Below are 19,238 nucleotides of genomic sequence, written 5' to 3' on the forward strand. Positions count from 1 at the left end.
GTCACATATTGAAATTATATCTTCAGCTAAGGTTAGAGGCATCTTTAGAGAGTCCTTTCATGCGACTCTATCTTGGAGTGGTTTTGTATGTTTCCCTCCAGCGGTTTCAGGAATTTCAAGTCTTATATTAAGTTTTAGAACATATATTAAGTTTTGATAAATTTTGAACTGATTTTTGTGTAGTATGAGAGGTAGGAACCAGATTTCATTCTTCCACATGTAGATATCTACCTTCCCCAAATTAATTTCTTGGATCTCATACATTGTTCTGGCACCTTTGGAAAAAAATGAAGAGGCAGAGTTACATGGCTTATTTCTACACATTCCTTTCTACTCTGTTCTCTTGAGAGAGGTGCACAGAGACAGAGGGGGGAGGAGCAGAGAGGGGGAGAGAGAGAGACCAAGCATGACACCATACTTCTTTGGGTGCTATGGTATAATTTCAGATCAGGCCTTGTGGTACTCTTAGCATTGCTTGTCTGCTTAGGATCACTTTGGCTATTTAGGATTCTTGTGCTTCCATATCCATTTGAGAATTCCTTTTTTTTTTTCCTTCGGGTTCCATGACAAGTGTTGCTAGAATTTTAATGGGGATTATGTTGACTCTATAGATAACTTTTGGTAATATAGCCATTATCACAACATTAATTCTTGTAATAAATCATGGAAACTCTTTCCATTTTCTGTCTTCTTAAATTTCTTTTGTTTCTTAAATTTTTCATCAAGGAGGTCATTCACCTCCTTGCTTAATCTTATTAAGTAATTATTTTACTTTTAAAACTGTGGGGAATTCATTTTTACCGTCGATTTCTTTCTCAGCATGTTTATTGTTGGTGTATGGAAAAGCTGTTGATTTTTTTCGTGTTGATTGTGTATCTTTTCACCTTGTTAAATGTGTTATTAGATCTAAGAGTATTACCAGAGTTCTGTCCTTAAATCTGTTTATATGTTTCTTTTTGTTTGTGGAACCATCTGTGCTAGTTAGTTTTTTTGTCAGCATGACACAGCTACAGTCATCAGGGAAGAAGGAACCTTGATAGAATACCTTCTATCACATTGGCTTATGGGCAAGGCTGTCTGGTACTTCCTTGATTAGTATTGATGTGGGAGGGCTTTGTCCACTATCGGTAGGTGGTATAAAAAAGGAAGCTTAGTGAGTCATAGAGACCAGGCCAATGAGCAGCATTCCTTTATTATCTCTGCTTTAATTCCTACCTTGAGGTTCCTGTCTTGTATTCCTGCCTTGGCTTTTCTCAGTGATGGACTGTGACCCCAGGAGTTATAAGTTGAAATAAATGCTGTCCTCCCCAGGTTGCCTTTGGCCATGGTGTTTTATAGCAGAGGCAAATGAGAATACTATTCTTTCATCCTGAAGCAAACGTAACATGGTCATGATATGTGATCTTCATGTACTCTTGTATTTGTTTTGCAAGTGTTTACTGAGAATTTTTGTGTGTATATTAATTTTGGAAATCAGTTTGTGATATTTCTTTTTTTAAGTTGTGTTTTTATCTGGTTTTAATATTTGGTAACACTTAGATTCACAAAAGGGTTTGGGGGTGTTCCTTCTCTTTGTATTCATGGAACAGTTTGAGAAGGGCGAGGATTAAGACTTTCTTATACACCAAAGAAGTTAAGCAAGAAGGAGGACCCTGTGTAAGATGATCAATCCTCACTCAGAAAGGTAAACGGGACAGACATAGGAAGAGGGAGAAAAACAGGGAATAGGATAGTAGCCTACCACAGAGGGCCTCTGGAAAGACTCTACCCAGCAGGATATTAAAGCAGATGCTGAGACTCATAGCCAAACGTTGGGCAGAGTGCAGGGAATCTTATGAAAGAAAGGGAAGATGAAAGACCTGGAGGGGACAGGAGCTCCACAAGGAGAGCAATAGAACCAAAAAATTGGGGCATAGGGATCCTTTCTGAGACTGATACTCCAACCAAGGACCATTCATGGAGATAACCTAGAACCCCTGCTCAGATGTAGCCCATGGCAGCCCAGTGTCCAAGTAGGTACCCCAATCTGAGGAATAGGGGCTGTCTCTGACATGAACTCTGGCTTGCTCTTTGATCACCTCCCTGTGAGGGGGCAGCTGCCTTACCAGGCCATAGAGGAAGACAATGCAGACAGTCCTGATGATATCTCACAGGCTATGGTCAGGGGGAATGGGAGGAGGGCCTCCTCTATCAGTGGGCTGGGGAAGGGGTATGGGAGGAGAAGAGGGAGGAAGGGTGGGATTAGGAGGGGGTAGGGGAGGAGGCTACAGGTGGGATACAAAGTGAATAAATTATAATTAATAAATTAATTTTAAAAAATACTTTTTTGGAAGTCTGTTAGAAGTCAGTGATGATTTTTTTTCAGTCCTGAGATTGGTTTTTTTTGAGAGGAGGGGAGTCTTATTGCTGCTTCAATATCATTAATATGGATCTTTTTGTTTTTTTAAAAATGTATTTTTTATTAATTACAGTCCCTTCCAGTCCCAACCCCCCTTCTCCTTCCATGCTCCTACCCCAGTACACTGATAGGAGAGGACCTCTTCCCCTTCCTAATTTGGATCTTTTTAAGTTGTTTTTAATCTCTTAATTTTGGTGGGTTATATATATCTTAAAGTATTTTTCATTTGTATTTTCCAGTTATTTAAGAGTATGTTTTCAAATTACTTTCTAATGATCTGAAATTCTTTGGAACTTATTGTACCTCTTTTTGTTGTTGTTGTTATTGTTGTTATTTTGTATGTTCTAGCCTAATTTTTTCTTGGCTAAATTGTATAAGTCTTTATTAATCCTTTTTCCCCCCAAAGAGACAACTTTTTGGTTCATTTCTTCTTTATGTTGTTCTCTTAGTCTTTATTTCATTAATTTTCCCCTGGTGTTTGTTATTTCTGTCCTGCTGGATTTGGTTTTGGCTTGGTCTTGATTTTTCTATGACTTTTAAGTACACCATTAAATTTCTTATTTAAGCTCTATGGGTTTATACTCTAAACATTCATAGCTGTAAACCTTCATTTTTCAAACTGTTTGGCTGCATCTCCGAAGTTCATTTTCATTTAGCAATATTTTTGTAACCTCCCTGACTTCTTTTTGTTTGTTTTTGTTTCTCAAGACAGGGTTTCTCTGTGCAATACCCCTGGCTGTCCTGGATTCATTTTGTAGGCCAGGCTGGCCTTGAACTCAGCAGAGATCCACCTGCCTCTGCCTTCTGAGTGCTGGGATTAAAGGCATGTGCTACCCTCCCCCCCTTCCCCAGCCTTCCTGACTTCTTTAGTGTCCATCCAGTCATTTAAGATTATGTTGTTCCTGGAGAGGTTGTGGAGAAAGGGGAACCCTCCTCCACTGCTGGTGGGAATGTAAACTTGTACAACCACTCTGGAAATCAATCTGGCGCTTTCTCAGACAACTAGGAATAGCGCTTCCTCAAAATCCAGCCATACCACTCCTAGGCATATATCCAAAAGAGGCTCAAGTACACAAAAAGGACATTTGCTCAACCATGTTTGTAGCAGCTTTATTTGTAATAGCCAGAAGCTGGAAACAGCCCAGATGCCCCTCAACTGAAGAATGCAGAAATTGTGGTACATCTACACAATGGAGTATTACTCTGCAATGAAAATTAAGGAAATCATGAAATTTGCATGATGGGACCTAGAAAGGGTCATGCTGAGTGAACTGTCCCAGAAGCAGAAAGACACACACAGTATATACTCACTCATATAGACATATAACATAGGATAAACCTACTAAAATCTGTACATCTAAAGAAACTAATCAAGAGAGAGGACACTGAGTAAAATGCTCAATCCTGATCCTGAAAGGCAAAGAGGATGGAAATCAGAAGAAGAAGAAGAAAACAGGAAACAACCTAGTAACCTGCCACAGAGGGCCTCTGAAAGGCTATCAAAGCAGACTATCAAAGCAGACACTGAGACTTATGGCCAACTATTGGGCAGAGTGCATGGAATCTTATGTAAGAAGTGGGAAATAGTAAGATCTGGAGAGGACAGGAACTCCACAAGGAGAGCAACAGAACCAAAAAATTTGAACACAGGGGTCTTCCCAGAACCTCATACTCCAACCAAGTACCAGGCATGGAGATAACCTAGAACCCTTGCACAGATGTAGCCCATGGTAGTTCAGTGTCCAAGTGGTTTACATAGTAATGGGAAGAGGGACTGCCTCTGACATAATCTGATTGGCCTGCTCTTTGATCACCTCCCCCTGAGGGGGGGAGCAGCCTTCCCAGGCCACAGAAGATGACTATGCAGCCACTCCTGATGTGATCTGATAGACTAAGATCAGAAGGAAGGGGAGGAAGACCTCCCCTAACAGTGGACTTGGGGAGGGGCATGCGTGAAGAAGGGGGAGGGAGGGTGGGACTGGGAGGGGAGGAAGGAGGGGCTTATGGGGGGACACAAAGTGAATAAAGTGTAATTAATAAAATAAAATAAAATAAAAGTCTATTTGCTTGCTTTTAAAGAACAGTTAGAAGCAGGATCAAAATAAGAATATTAAAGACTAATGCATAAAAAAGAATATGTTGTTCAATATCCCATTTATTTGTATACCTTGAGATTTTTATAGAAGACAGATAGCTAGATAGATATAAAGATAGATAAATGATAATGATTTTAATTGTATTCCACTGTAGTTTGGTAAGATACAGGAAAATAATATCAACTTGTTTCTATTTGTTCAGATTGGTCTCATGGCGTAGAATATGGTCTATATTAGAGACTGTTATTTGATCCTTTGAGAAGAATGTACATTTAATTTTTGGATGTAATTTTTGGAATGTTCTCTATTATGTCCATTTCATATCTGGTGCAGTTTAACTCTGATGTGTATTTGTTGATTTTCAGTCTGCTTGATCTACTTATCACTAAGAGTGGGGTACTGAAATCTCCCATTTATTATATTGCTTGAGAACATATCCTATTATGTCTATCAGTATTTGTTAATGACATTGGAAGCTTCAACATTTCGTTCATGTACATTACAGTTGTTATCTTTGTGTTTTTCTTTGTTAATATCTATTGGCACTTTAATATCTTGTGCTGTTTTGGGTTTGTAATCTACTTCGCGTAGCAGATTAGCTCTCAGCTAATCTCAGCTGTGATTAGCTTGATACACTTGTTTTCATCCTTTCAGTCTCAGTCTGTGGAATTGTTACCGTTGAGTTTCTTGGAGACATCTCATAGTTGGATCATTTGAAAAAAAAAAAAAATCCCATCAGCTAGCCACTATCTTCTAAAGAAAGAGTTAAGACCATTTAAGGTTAGAGTTATTGCTGAATTCTGTAATTTTGAAGTTACTTTTTCTGGTTAGTTGGATTGTCATTTGTTTTTAATTATTTACTGCAGTGTTGGCTTGTTGGTTGTGAATTACTTTAGTTTATGCTTCTCTTGAAATGTCCTTATTTTCCAGCCAATTTAAAATATACCTTTGCTAGGCACAGCAATATTTAGTGACTTCATTCTTTTTTTTTAAAGATTTTCTTTTCTTTTCTTTCTTTCTTTCTTTCTTTCTTTTCTTTCTTTCATCTATTTGTTTATCAGATCTTATTATGCACCAGAACTCATTATAGATGGTTGTGAGCCATCATGTGGTTGCTGGGAATTGAACTCAGGACCTTCGGAAGAGCAGTCAGTGCTCTTAACCTCTGAGCCATCTCTCCAGCCCGTGACTTCATTCTTGAGGCTCAATTCCTAGTGCCACTCAGAGTGGAGAAAAGGGCTATTGTAATAGCAACAGTAGGAAACCAAACAAGATAAAGAGGTATACTGAAAGTCGTTTGTCCATCAGGGCAGCAACATGACTTAGCAGCTTTTATTTATTAATTTTTCTTGATGGTTTTCTTTGGCGGGACCCCTTAGTACAAAACAGAATAGAAATTGAAAGCTTACTCACTCTTGTTTCATGTGCTTAGAGGGATAAATTCAGTCCCTGGCCATCGAGGAAAATAGTTTCTGTGTGTACTCTCACAGATGTTCATTACTAAACCAGCGGACTTCCTCTCTAGTTCTGCTTTGTTGAATGTTGTAAAAATGGTGTCAGATTTTTTTTTAAGTCAATTTGTCAAAGTGGTGGATTTTTATGAGCACAACAAAAAATACTGTAATTTCTTCAGCATTGTTTTCGTCTGTTGTCCTGTGTTGTAAGCTAAAATTTTACTGGTCATTACATCCCAACTTTGATAACTGCAATCAGAGGTATCTTATAGCCAGAGTTTTTTAAAACCTAGTTTAACATTGGCATTAAAATATCTGTGTTAATAACATTTTCATGTTTTTCAAGGAAAAGTAATGTCTCATAATAATAATCCTAGAAGCCTTTACTTTTGAGAATGTTAATTACTTATAGAAAGGTTTATATTGGCAGAATTGCAAGTCATTGTTAATAATTTTAAATCATTAGTAGAAAAACAAGTATGCCTTCAACAGCTAATGGTTTATCTTTTGAGAAGAGCTCAGAGTTGGCTTAAGGAAATGTGCATTCCTAATACAGATCGAAAGAGATGATGCAAATTCAATCAGCCTTGGGCTTGTTTCACACTTTAAAACTGTCTTTGCCTACAGTATAAACAACTTGAATGTTCTATTTATTTTTAACATTGCCATCTGTCACTGTTAGATGCCAAATAGGAAAGATGCAGCTATAGTTTGAGTCTGAAAACTTAAAGCTCCCTATACTATTATACAACAAGGGCAATGGGAAATTTTTTCCTTTTAAAGCTGTTTTTTTGGTAAATGTTCTTATTGTGTTCAGTAATTTGTATAGATGAAATGAAACTAAGTTATTGTGTCCTGACCAAGACAGCAAATATCTATGGTGCTTAAGAGGAGAAAAGGTCTTCTACTTCCAATGTCTGTCCTGTTTGCCGTTCTGAACGAGGTTTCAGCCTCCTGCCTTGGTTCCTTGTTGTTTAGCTTCTTTAGGACTATAGATTTTAGTGTGTTTATCCAATATCATATGGCTAATAGTCACTAATAAGTGAGTATATGCCATATGTGTCTTTTTGCTTCTGGATTACTTCATTCAGGATGATCTTTTCTAGTTCTATCCATTTGCCTACAAAGTTCATGATTTCCTTCTTTTTAATTGCTTTGGTCAGAGTGCAGGGAACCTTATGGAAGAAGCGGGAGATAGAAAGACCTGGAGCAGACAGAAGCTCCACAAGCAGACCAACAGAGCCAAAAATCCTTGGCCTAGGGGTGCTTGCAGAGACCTATACTCCAACCAAGGACCTAGACCCCCTGCTCAGATGAAGCCCATAGGCTGCTCAGTTTTTAAGTGGGTTCCCTAGTAAGGGGATTAGGGACTGTCTCTGACTTGAACTCCATGATTCTTTGATCACCTCTCCCTGGGAGGGGGGGGATGGGAGTGGGAGAGTTTACAGCCATGCCAGGCCACAAAGGAAGATGATGCAGCCCTGATTGAAACCTGATAGGCTAGGGTCAGTTAGAAGGGGAGGGGGTCTTCCCCTATCAGTGGACTATGGGAGAGTCATAGGGGGAGAAGAGGAATGGTGGGATTTGGAGGAGATTGGGGGGGGGTTACAGCTGGGATACAAAGTGAATAAATTGTAATAAATTAAATTTTTTAAAAAAGAGGGAAAAGGTAAAAGTTTGAGAGAAGAAAAAGGAAAGAAAAGCAGGGAATAATTGCATTTAGCGTAGTATAAGAAACTACAGTTGTTGTATGAGGTGAGGAAATGCACCTTCTTTGGGTTTGCGTTGCTTGGTGTCTACTGAGGAACTATTGGTATCTTTTACCAGTCTGGAAGTACTCCCAATTATCTCCTCTCTTTCACTATTCACATTACTTATTGCCTCACTAAACTCAGGCTCTATTTTGTTCCCTCTGTTCTCTCATGTCTTTGTATGGCTGCATTCTATAGACATGTCTTCAGTCTTCAGTGATTCTGCTTTCTGCTTTGTATAGTTTTCTTATATGCTTCGGTGATAAATTCTTAAATTCTCATGTCGTAGCTTCATTACAAGCACCAACATTTGATCTTTTAAAAATAATCTCCTTGGTGACATTCTACATCTGTTATATTATCTAACCTTGTTTGTGAGAGATAAGGGGGAAGAAAGGAGGAGAGGCAGGAGAACTAGTGAGTAACAAAGTGTGCAACTTATTGCTGTGCTGTGGATCAGAGCATCTGTCAACCTTCATCAGAGAAGCTTCTCCCTGGAGTAGGTAGCAATGAACACAGAGATGCAACTGATTGCAAAGAACAAAAGACTGTAGAGTGTTCGGCCCAGATTGGACATTTCATTTCTCATGCAAAGGCTCAGGGGTATTAGCAGAAGAGGGGGCAGAAAGATTGTAAGGGCCAGCGGTGGTGGATGACTTTAAGGAAATAGGTAACAGGACAGATACGTATGTAAGCTTGCAGTATTTGTGACAGCATGTATTAGACTTGTACAAGCTTCAGCCAGACAAAAATCTCAGCATAGAGGGCAGGAAGGTAGCTATGTAGTCCCTCCACTTGCTGAGGAGATATTAGCATTTTAAGGCTGCTGTGAGAGGAAGAATCGTTTTGTTTTATAATCTGGTAGGCTATCCACACTACAGAGAAGGCCCCAATTCTAAGGCTAACTGGATCACATAAACTGGACCCAGTGGGGAAAGAAGTAATTTTTAAAAGAGGAATCCCACAGTTGGGTACAATGGGATGGGAGAGTTGAGAGGGTGGCAGGGAGAGGATTTGGGAAGGGTGAATAAATTCAAAATGCATTCTATATAGGGAACTGATTCTCTTTTGAACTTTTCAGGCATCAGGAATACAAGTGATGCACAGACTTATATGAAGGCAAAACACCCATATACATACAATAAATAAATCTTAAAAAATACATTGTATGAAATTCTCCAAGAATTAATAATGTTAAAAAACCTAAAAAAGGAAATATTAAAAAATATCAATTTGAAACGATAGAGTTAACAAAACAATAAACAATTATAGCTAAGCTAAAGTAGAAAGAGGTTTGTCTGTGTGTGTGTCTGTCTGTTATCTGTTCATTTATTTTTTCTGTGCTAGACCCTGATCTAGGGTCTCAAGTACGATAGGCAAGTGTCCTACTCTTAGCTGTGCTCCAGTTTCCTATTCATTGATTTATGTTACTTAATCCCTGGGTCAGGTACAAGATCTATGTATTGATACAGATAATTTTTTTTCATTTAAAATTGTCCAAATACATCACAAATTATTTTTCATTGCATGTATTTAATATGTGTGTGTGTGTGTGTGTGTAAGTGTGTCCATGCTACGATAATGTGGGGAAGTCAGAAGACAGCTTACATGAGTTCTCTCCTTCCATCATGTGAGTCCCAGCTTAGCAGCTGAGTAGCAAGCACAGTATTCTGCTGAGTCATCTCTCAGACCCTAATTATAGTATTTATAGTACAATGGTGGGAGAAGGAGCCTCCCTAGATGGTCACATAAATAGGTTTGCGTGATGTATTTTTGTCCTCTGCTTGATAATAGCCAGTTTTATTTTCCTTTGGTAGCAGATACAGAAATAGCTGAGCTTTCATTTTGGGGAAGAACTTTATAATTTAGCATGTAACTGATGAGACCTTTACATTTATTTAAAAATAATTTAATACGATATCATATCATCCTGAATCAGTTAGCATAGTTTTAAAATTAAGAAGAAAACCTAAAATTCTTCATAGTTTTTTGGTTGTTTCTTTGTTGTTTGGGGTAGTGCTGGGAGTGAAGTCCAGGACTTTGGCTGCATATTGGTCAAGGGCTATGTCCCAAAGCAGTATTCCCAGCCTGCAGTGTTGAATTTATTTGTTTTTAATTTGCATTAGTTCTTTGAGACTTTTGATCATACCTACTCCAATCCCTCCTTGCAATATTCTTTCAAGACAAAACTTCCTTGTAGTGTACTTCTTAAAAAAAAAAAAATGGTTTTCAGTATCTTGCATTCTTTGTTGTTTTACTTGTGAAGTTGCTAATTACAGTTATTTCCTTTATCTTGTTTTTGCTCCTCCCTTTCCTTCCTTTTTTCTTTCTTTCTTCGTTCTTTGAGTTTCTAGCTTCTTCATTGCTGTGTTCTTTCAGTGCCACTTTAATTGAAATGATCATCATGTATGTGAGGCTGTTATTTTAAGAATTGGGTTTGAGCTGGAAAGATGGCTCAGTGGTCAAAAAATCTGGCTGCTCTTCTAGAAGACCTCAGGTTCAATTCTCATCACCCACATGGTAGCTCACAATCCTATGTAACTCTAGTTCCAGGGCCATCTGATGCCTTCTTCTGGCCTTTGTGAGCACCACGCATGCAAATGGTACACAGACATACATGTAGGCAAAATACTCAAATTAAGGATAAAATTTAAATGATAAGAATTTAAAAAAGAAGAGGTAGGAGATAAAATCAGTATCTTTGATGGAAGAATCAGGGGAATGTTAGAATGCCTGAGTCAGTTTCTGCCCTGAATATAATGTAAAGCTTATGCCAAGATAATATTTTCCTATGCTGTGTTAGAAAACTTATGATGACTTTTCCTATCCTCCTCTTCCACCTTATGCAATTTTGCATCCTTTGTGCATGGTATATACTTGAAAACAATTTTTGACTTGTAATTATGAACAAGAGATGTTGCCATTAGAGACATAAAAAATATTTTCTAACCTCTCAAATTCCCGTAAAACTGTTTGAAGAGTAGACTCCTAGCTATACCTTTCCTGTCCTAATTATGCTTTTCCATTTAAAGAAGTCATTACTAGTATTGGTTTCATTCATTAATCAGATTTATTTCTTATCTTGTGTGGTGCTAGAGATCTAACTCTGGTCCTCATTCATCCTAGGTCAACTGCCTTACCATTGACCAAGAATAATACCCCAGCCACCTCATAAGTAATCAGCTGGGTACATACTACATGCTATAGCTGAAATAGAATACAACAGATAGAAGTTCATTCTTGAGAAGGAGCTATGGGAGGTGGTGTTGGTGAATATATCAGTGAAACATATGGTATAATAGGAAAGTTTTCAGGAGAAAAATACAGCTGAGAGAGGGGTTCAGAGACTGAGCATCTGGGATAGTGTTAATATGGCATGAGATTTCAGGAGAGTAGATGTTCAGGGAAGGGACTGTTGGAACATCACTTTTGAACAAAGACCTAAAGGAGATGGGGAGGGAAGATATTCATATACCTGGGGAAGATAAAAGTGCCAGCATGAAAGCCTGGTGTGTGTGTGTGTGTGTGTGTGTGTGTGTGTGTGTGTGTGTGTGTAGAGAAAGAGAGAGAGAGAGAGAGACAGATAGACAGACAGACTGAGACAGACTGGAGAGATGAAGTCAAGAAGGGAAAGGATGCCATTACATCCTCTTTGGGCTAGGTGCCACTGTGGGGGGATTGGCTATAATTTGGGAAAGTAATGAAGATTATAAGAATGGTTGCTTGATCTAATGTACTCTGCTAAAAGGATAATTTTGTTAGGGGTAAAAGAAAAGACTCAGAGTGGATATTTGGGTGACCAGGCAAGAGGTAACTTTGACCATTATGTGGGACATGAAAGTGTTTTGATCCTGGATGTATTTGGTCGTAAGTTCAAAGAATTTACAGACATACTGTGGAAGCTTTTAATTATTCCAAAATTTTTTATAATAGAAAGTTAAGAATATAAAAATGTCAGGCATGGTGGCGCACACCTGTAATCCCAGCACTCAGGGAGGCAGAGGCAGGCAGTTCTCTCTGAGTTGGAAGCCAGCCTGCTCTACAAAGCAAGTCCAGGACACCCAAGGCCATACGGAGAAACCATAACTCAAGGGGGAAAAAAAAAGAAAAATATAGCCACTTGTTTCCCCCAGTGAATTCTTTTGTGCCTCCAACATACACCAAGGCTCATCCTATTCCATTTATCACAGATAGGTAGCTCTAAATATTTGTTAAAGGAAGGAAAAAATGACAAATGACTTCCCCTTTGCTCTAGGTGATCAGTAGTTGACACAATACAGTGCGTTTTTCAGTTAGAGGTACTTGCAAATTTTCATTTTGAAATGTCTTAGAAAAAGTTGCATAAAGCACAGGGAGGTCCCTTGTACTTGTCGCTTCTCCAAGCTGTTACATTTAACATAACTATAGTGCAGTATGAAAAGCAAGTGATTGACATCGTCCCAATGCAGCTAACCATAGTGTAAACTCTACTTCCAAATCTGCCAGGTTTTGTACACACTCTCTCACATATTTCCACATGACATAGAGAACAGTCATGGTTTTAACATGAGAATTGCTGTTGCTAATTGTGCAGTTCTCTCACATCTACATAAACTTTATTTAGTCTTAACTGTTAATATTTGAGGTAATATAAGGGCCTTGTGAATTGTACTGGGTACTAGCAAAGTGCTTTTTACATTATATGTTTTCTTCTTTTCCCATTTTTATTCTTTGTGTATGTGTCTAGACATCTGTGGGTATGTGCACACCCTTGCATACATGTGGAGTCCAGAGGTTCATGTTGGTTGTCCTTCTCAGTCACACTCCATCTTAATTTTTGTGACAGAATTCCTCACTGAACTTGGAGCTAACCAGTTCAGCAACCCTGTTTGGCCAGTGAGTTCCAGGTATCTGCCTGTCTCTTTATCCCATGTGCTGGGATTATAGATCACCACACAGGTTTTTTATATGGTGCTGGGGATCTCAATCAACTCTTCATTCTTGTGTGGGAAGCACTTTACTGACTGAGCCGTTTCCCCAGCACCCTGTCTTTGTTCCTTTTCTCTTCCTCTCTTCTCTTTCCCTTGCTCTCCTTGGCTGTGTGTCCTGTTGAATAAATTTTAGGAGCCTTACATCCTGTTCAACAAAACTCCCAAGTCCACAGCTGTTCCACTGGTAGGAAATTAACTCGTTTTGTCCTTGCCATACTTGGGATTTTCTGTGTCCTGTTGTATCTTAAAATCAAATTAATTCATTGCTTTCTTTCTTGTGGCTTGCCATTTAGCAACAGTTTTATATTCTGAGCTATGTTCACAAAAGGAGGAAAGAGTAAGTATAACCACCCGTCTTAAGTGGTGTGTGATAAATACTCTGAGGACATTGTCTCTGCTGCCTAATAGCTGTGCAGCTTTGGCATATTGCTCAGCCTCTCTGCTTTGGTTTCTTCGTATGTAAGATCAGATGACAGCATGAGCTTTATAGAGTTAGGATGAAGATTTTAATAAGTACTTAGAATTGTATTTGGTACACAGTAATGATTTTGTTGAAGAAAACAATATCTGACAGTGGAATTTACATTGGAATTAGTAAAACTTCAATTGGAACAAGAAGTATGCCAATGTTATCTAGTTCATTAAGAAAAATTCAGTTCAGTGGTGATAATGTAGGGTAAGTGAGGATTCTCTTCAGTGTGTAGTACTTATACAGATAACTAATGATAATGTTTTAATTGTCCCATGTGGTAGAGGTTGCTGAGGATTGCCTCCCTTGCTATAAAATGTTTCCAGTAGAGGACAGGAAGTACCTTGAAGTCAGTGATGACGTGAGCATCACACCTGTGCAATGAAAGTTCGTTTTGGAAGCTCAGGATTTTCAGTTCTGGGCCAACTTTGCTTTTTCCTGATCCATGCATAATTGTCATTCTCAAAATTTTTTGTGTGGAGACTGTGTAAATGGATGCATTTTAAACATGTCAGTAGCATAGCAATCATAAGTTAGCATCAACCAAGATATTGAAATGTTTGTTCCCTCAGCCTGTTGCAGTGGATTTCATGACTCAGCCTTTTAGTAGCAATACTTCCTGCTTCATTACTTACTTTTCTTGCTTTGCTTTAGCTGAACATGCCTCATTTTGTCAGATACACTGTCCCCACCCACTTAGCAAACACAAATAACTGAATAGTAAGTAACTGGCAAAGCATGAAGGTCACAGTTAAATGGCAGTTTCCTAGGATTGCTTTCTGAACAGGAAACGCTCACCTGTGGGAGGCTGATGGGTGGAGCCATGCTGGTGAAGCCTGTTCTGCAAGTGTGAGCTTAAGTTGGGGCGTTCCTGTGGTGTGGCAGAACTGTACAGGCTGATAGAGGAGGATTAAGCTCCTGAAGGCAGCTCTCACAGAGGCTGGCTCAAACACGGCTGAAATGTGGGCCAAGTGCTTCTGAGAGGGGCACCTGGAAGCAGCTGTCACCTCTAAGTGTGGTAGAGACCTGGCCAGGAGCCCTCACGTGCTGGATGAGGTCTGAGTTGGTGTGATTGTTTCATTTGTAAGTCATTGTATGGAATGCACAGCTACCGTTCTCTGCTGAGTCTACTGCTAAATACAGTCACGGAGTAATTTTAAATACTGATCCTAAAACTTCCTTCAAAACAAGAGGTAAGAAGATCTCAAACAGTATTTCATGCAAACTACTTTTGGACTGATTCCTTTAGGTCATATTTGACCACATGTTATTTTGATTCTCAAAAGATTATGTGGTTCAGTATTTATCTGTAAATTGAATAATGTTTTGTTTGTAGAGTTGTGTTAATTCTTGAAGCAAACTTTGTCAGTTGTACTGTATTATTTTCCCAAAGAATTTTAGGAAATACTTATTTTTCTTCTGTTCCTGGTCAGCCTATTTTGTAATGCCTTTTTAGACCTCTGTTAATGTAAATGTGCGTGCGTGCGTGCGTGCGTGTGTGTGTGTGTGTGTGTGTGTGTGTGTGTGTGTGTGTTTCTTGGGCTAATACTATTTCAGTGCTTGATTAGTGGAAAATCAGCAGGACTGACTTACTTAAGAGTTTAGCAGGCTCTGGAAAGGCTGCTTTGATTAACATAAGGAAGTAGGTTCCCTCTGCCCCTTTGCTGCCAATATTCTGCTCTTTCTAGCACTGTCCTTCCTAAGGATGACTGTCTTCATTTCATGAAAAAGTGTATTCTCAGACAGTGTATGACTGATACTTGTTTATGTGGTACTTTGATAAAGCATTTTCATTATGCTATTTTACTAGCATGACATAGAAATAACTTTTCTTTAAATATATAAAGCAGTTAATTTTTCTTTTCATGCAGTTATTTTTCTTTCCAATGTTGACCTACTATCACTTAAATTGTAATCAGTATTTTAAGTTGCACTAGGTGAAGTTTCAGAATTTAGAGTATTTTTTCTTAGCCAACTTAAAAACAAAACAAAACAGCAACACCTATCACTCAGTCAAGATGATCTGAAAGCACAACCTTTTTTCCTTTTCAGTATTGGAATATAATGTTTTATACTTAGTAGAAAAGAGTGGAAATCTAAAATTAGCTAGAAAATTACCGAAGGAAAAACCAGAAGCAATCCTATATTTGTCTGTAACCTCCCTTGGTTATCTCAAGGCTTTCTTGGAGTTATATGGCCAATTATGACTAAACTTGGTCTGAAAAGCTGAGTCAGGTTCCTGGTTAATCATGAACCAAAAGAAGATTACTGATGTTTTCAGATCAAGGGAAAAGATAAATTATAATGAAAAAATTGTTTCTGTCTCCTTTCGCAAAGATGAGTGTTTTAGACCAGTGTTTCAGTGTTTTAGGCAGCTGTCATTTTTGTGAGCTTACTGGTGGCTGTGAGGATTGTCCTTCTGTTGTATCATGAAGGAATTAGGGTTTCTATAGGTAACTTGCTAAAGATCTCAGAATTTTGAAGTGAAGAGGCACTGGATCCTAATCCCTCTGTCTGACTTCAAAGCCCAACTTTTGCCTTTAAAGACTTATTGTGAGTCCCATACTTTCCAAATATAGGTTAGAACCTATCCCTTTCACCTTTTGCTCTAAACCCCTCACAGCTCCCTCAACCTACTTATGGTAATACTAATGCCCACACGAGTCATCATAGCACATAGAATACACTGATAGCAAAGTGGAGACTTATACTTGAATCTTTTTTTTATTTTTTATTTATTTATTTTTATCAGTTACATTTTATTAACTCTGTATCCCAGCCGTGTCCCGATCCCTCATTCCCTCCCAGTCCCTCCCTCCCTCCCTCATCTCCACCGTGCCCCTTTCCAAGTAATCAAAGAAGAAAAAATAGTATCCAGGAAAGAGAGTTTTCATGCCACTGAGTAGGTTCTAAAATGTTTTGTTTCATAAAAGTTTATATAGTATTTTGTTAGACCTGTTATCTTTGATATACCTGAATTCCTATACTATGTGGTTCCTATACTTTAATTTTTATGAGAACGCATTTCTTCCTGAAATTATACTTACCTAATAGTATATCCTGGAAAAATAAGAGCCCAAACAATATTAACCATCTTAGTAGGATTAAAAAAACTATAACCTGTGTATTATATCATATTCTGGTATTAAAATATATTCAGCATCACAGAATTTACATCTATCTCATGTTTCCTCCTACTTGCTTCTGGTAAAATGCAAATCTTCCTTTTGTTCCACTTTTAGAAATGAAATTAGTCATAGTCTTTTATATAACTGAGTTGGTAAAGTCATCAAGTTATTAAAAAAAGAACACACTTTGCTTTTGCAAAGAGTTGAGGAAAGAAAGCACTCACATGTATTTTAGTTTGTAATTGAAATTTAAAAATAAAAAACAGGTATCTGTGAACCAAAAAAATCTACAAGCAACTTAAAGTCACACAATTTATATTTGAGCCTCTGTGATATTTCTAATAGGAGTCATAGCTTCCTGGAAAATCAAATAAGCAGTGTAGATACTAAGAGCCTTATCTAACATTATGACATTTTCCTAGGGTACATGGACTTTTAAAAGTCTGTGTTGTAGCTTTGTGTGTTCTGTCAGAAGGACAGTATCTATTCCTGCTTTGGTGTCATTTGCAGACACAGTTTTATTCAAATAGCCATATATTTTGTCATGCCATACACTCATACTGTGCTAGGTGTGGAGAAGCTGGTTGCCTGTTTTTGCCTAGTTTTTTTCCTTGTGAGCTATTCTTTCTTCTGTCACTGAAGGATTCTCTTTTAAAAATCACGGCAGGTTTATTTTCCAGAGCCTTTAATGTCATTGATTTGCTTTCAGGTCAACAGTGGCTTTGAAATGGCTCTTCATCTCCTTCATCAGCAAATGAGAGTCTATTATATAACTGTCAGTAGGGTTCTTTTTTTTTTTTTTTTTTTTCAACGAAGAGTTATTACTGCCTGTGTGCCATTTTAAATCCAGCACACAGGACCCAACAGGCATTCCTAGGATACCTGGTTTCCTCCCTTTGAGGTTGGAATGTCAGACATCACTGTGAGAGCTGTGCAGCCTCCAGATATTTTCTCTCTGGCAGCCTCTTGCAGCTGTTACCTGAACCAGTTACAGAATCGTGTTTTTTCCTACTTTCAAAACTGTTCATCTATCAAGAAAAAAAAAGAATGATTCTGTACTTTTTGTTCCACATTAACATCAAGAGCATTTTAAAAGCTGAAGCCCAGCTTACTTAAAGGTTTTTTGAGTTTATGTTTGGGGAATTGGCATGGAGCCCAAAACTGGACAACTGTTGTATTCTGATTTCAAAAATAGAAGCTAACTTCAGTGGTTCCTGCAGAAGACATTGTGGATTTTGGCTTTTGAGCATCACTCTGTAGAAGTCCGGAATTTTGTAGGTAAAACTTATTGCTTTTTCTGTTTTGCTGCAATAACTTTCTTCCTAAAACCTAGGACCAGAATCAATGTTTAAAATGTATATGGAGTTGGACAACAAAAATCATAATAGAAATATCATTTTATGCTTGCCTAAGAACGTGGAAAAAAACAGATATAATCAATAGAATTATCATATAGCATGGTTAAATTTATGCCTAGGTCTTAGAAAGGAAAGTATATTATGTAAGTTAGTTACATAAAGACTCCTCCCTCTAATTTTAAGCATTCGTAGAAAAAATAATTTAAAAAGAGCTAAACTCAATATACTAGACATTAAACTATAATCTTAATAGTGACTTTTTAATAAGTTTTATACTAACCTTTCCCAAGATGATTTAGGAAGCCAACCCTACTTAAAACAGAGCTTTCCAATTAAGTTTTAGATACTGTTTCTAATAAATTATTCAACACATAAATATTTTCCATGAATTTGAGATTTTATATGCTATTTGACATTTGTTTTCCTAAAGAATTTAATGTTTGGGAGATATTTTTAGTGAAATCTAGTGAAACATTGCATTGTGCCATTAAATTAAGGTCTTACACTGACTGCCTGTAATCTAGCAAAAATCCTTGTCAGATCATATCTTCATATTCTTGGCCCAGTGAATTTTCACTAGCCTAGTCAACAAAGGGATCGCCTTCATCAGACCATTAGTTGAATGTCCCTAATCTTAAAAGCTTTAAATTATGTGTTTAAAAATATTCAAATAGAATGACAAGATGACTAACTTTTTTTTGAACAGAGTGCAAAGTATGTAGATACAGAATAGTACCAAATTAACTGAAGGGAATTAAAATATGGATGCTAGGTTATCTTGATTATATTGCTAGATATGTAGAGAGGAGGAAAAGTATAAATGCCAATGTTCTCATAACTTTTAACATGGCATGCAATGGGGAAGTAATCATTCTATTTACTATTTCTGTCTGAATGTAAACTTCTAAGAGTGTAATAGTGATTAGATACATATGACTCATCTAGAATGTAGTGCTAATAAAAACTGAAATAAATTCTCTAAGGTCCTTGTATATAGTAAGCATTCTGTGAACATTAGTTATTCTATAATTATTTTATAACTGGTTAAGGGTTTCTTTTCCTTTGTGTTGTCTTTGTAAGACCAGGAAGAGAGCTGTGCAAAGTGTCCAAGAAAGGAAAGACAAGAACATTTGTAGAGATAAGAATAAAGTCAGAGATAGAATATCTTGGAAATGTCCTTATTACTTAATAAAAACTTTGTTTTGATCTGTAAGAAACACCTTTACTGTGTTCTGTAGAATGTCCCTGACTTTGACCTTGTAACCCGAGCACTCAGGAGCTCAGGCAGGAGAAGTTTAGTGCCACCCTGGGCTGCAGGGCAAGGTCCTGGTCCCTAAATCCCCAAAAATTCATATCTATTTTTAGTAAGGGGCTACATGATGATATAGTCTGTTACATCATTATCCTTCCTAAAATCTTCACATGAAATTTTTTTCAATAGTATAAGAGACATGTTTTTAAAAATCTGTATTTTAGTTACTAGAAGCTTTTTTTAGTTCAGTTTTTTTAAATCTTGAGTAGAATCAACCATCTTGAAAGTATTCTTTAAAAATTTATAGTCACTTACAGCATAATTTGTGAGTCCATTTATTTGAAAATAGAAGTTTTATTTAT

General features: G+C 37.5%; 1 protein-coding gene across 9 annotated transcripts in view; it reads left to right on the forward strand.

Moving 5' to 3' along the window:
- Nucleotides 1-19,238, forward strand: part of Arhgap32 (Rho GTPase activating protein 32) — a 247,903-nt gene that overhangs the window by 186,304 nt on the left and 42,361 nt on the right. The window contains exon 1 of one of the 9 annotated variants that reach the window (XM_021647028.2): nucleotides 13,991-14,331. The exons of 6 other annotated variants lie outside the window; for them this stretch is intronic. The gene's annotated coding sequence lies outside the window, so the exon portion shown is untranslated. Of the gene's footprint in view, nucleotides 1-13,990; nucleotides 14,332-17,141; nucleotides 17,545-19,238 lie in introns of those variants that run through there. 2 more of the 9 variants (XM_021647031.2, XM_021647029.2) reach the window with 2 other exon arrangements.

This window comes from Meriones unguiculatus, chromosome 1, assembly GCF_030254825.1.
Source record: "Meriones unguiculatus strain TT.TT164.6M chromosome 1, Bangor_MerUng_6.1, whole genome shotgun sequence".
Classification (NCBI taxonomy): domain Eukaryota; kingdom Metazoa; phylum Chordata; class Mammalia; order Rodentia; family Muridae; genus Meriones; species Meriones unguiculatus.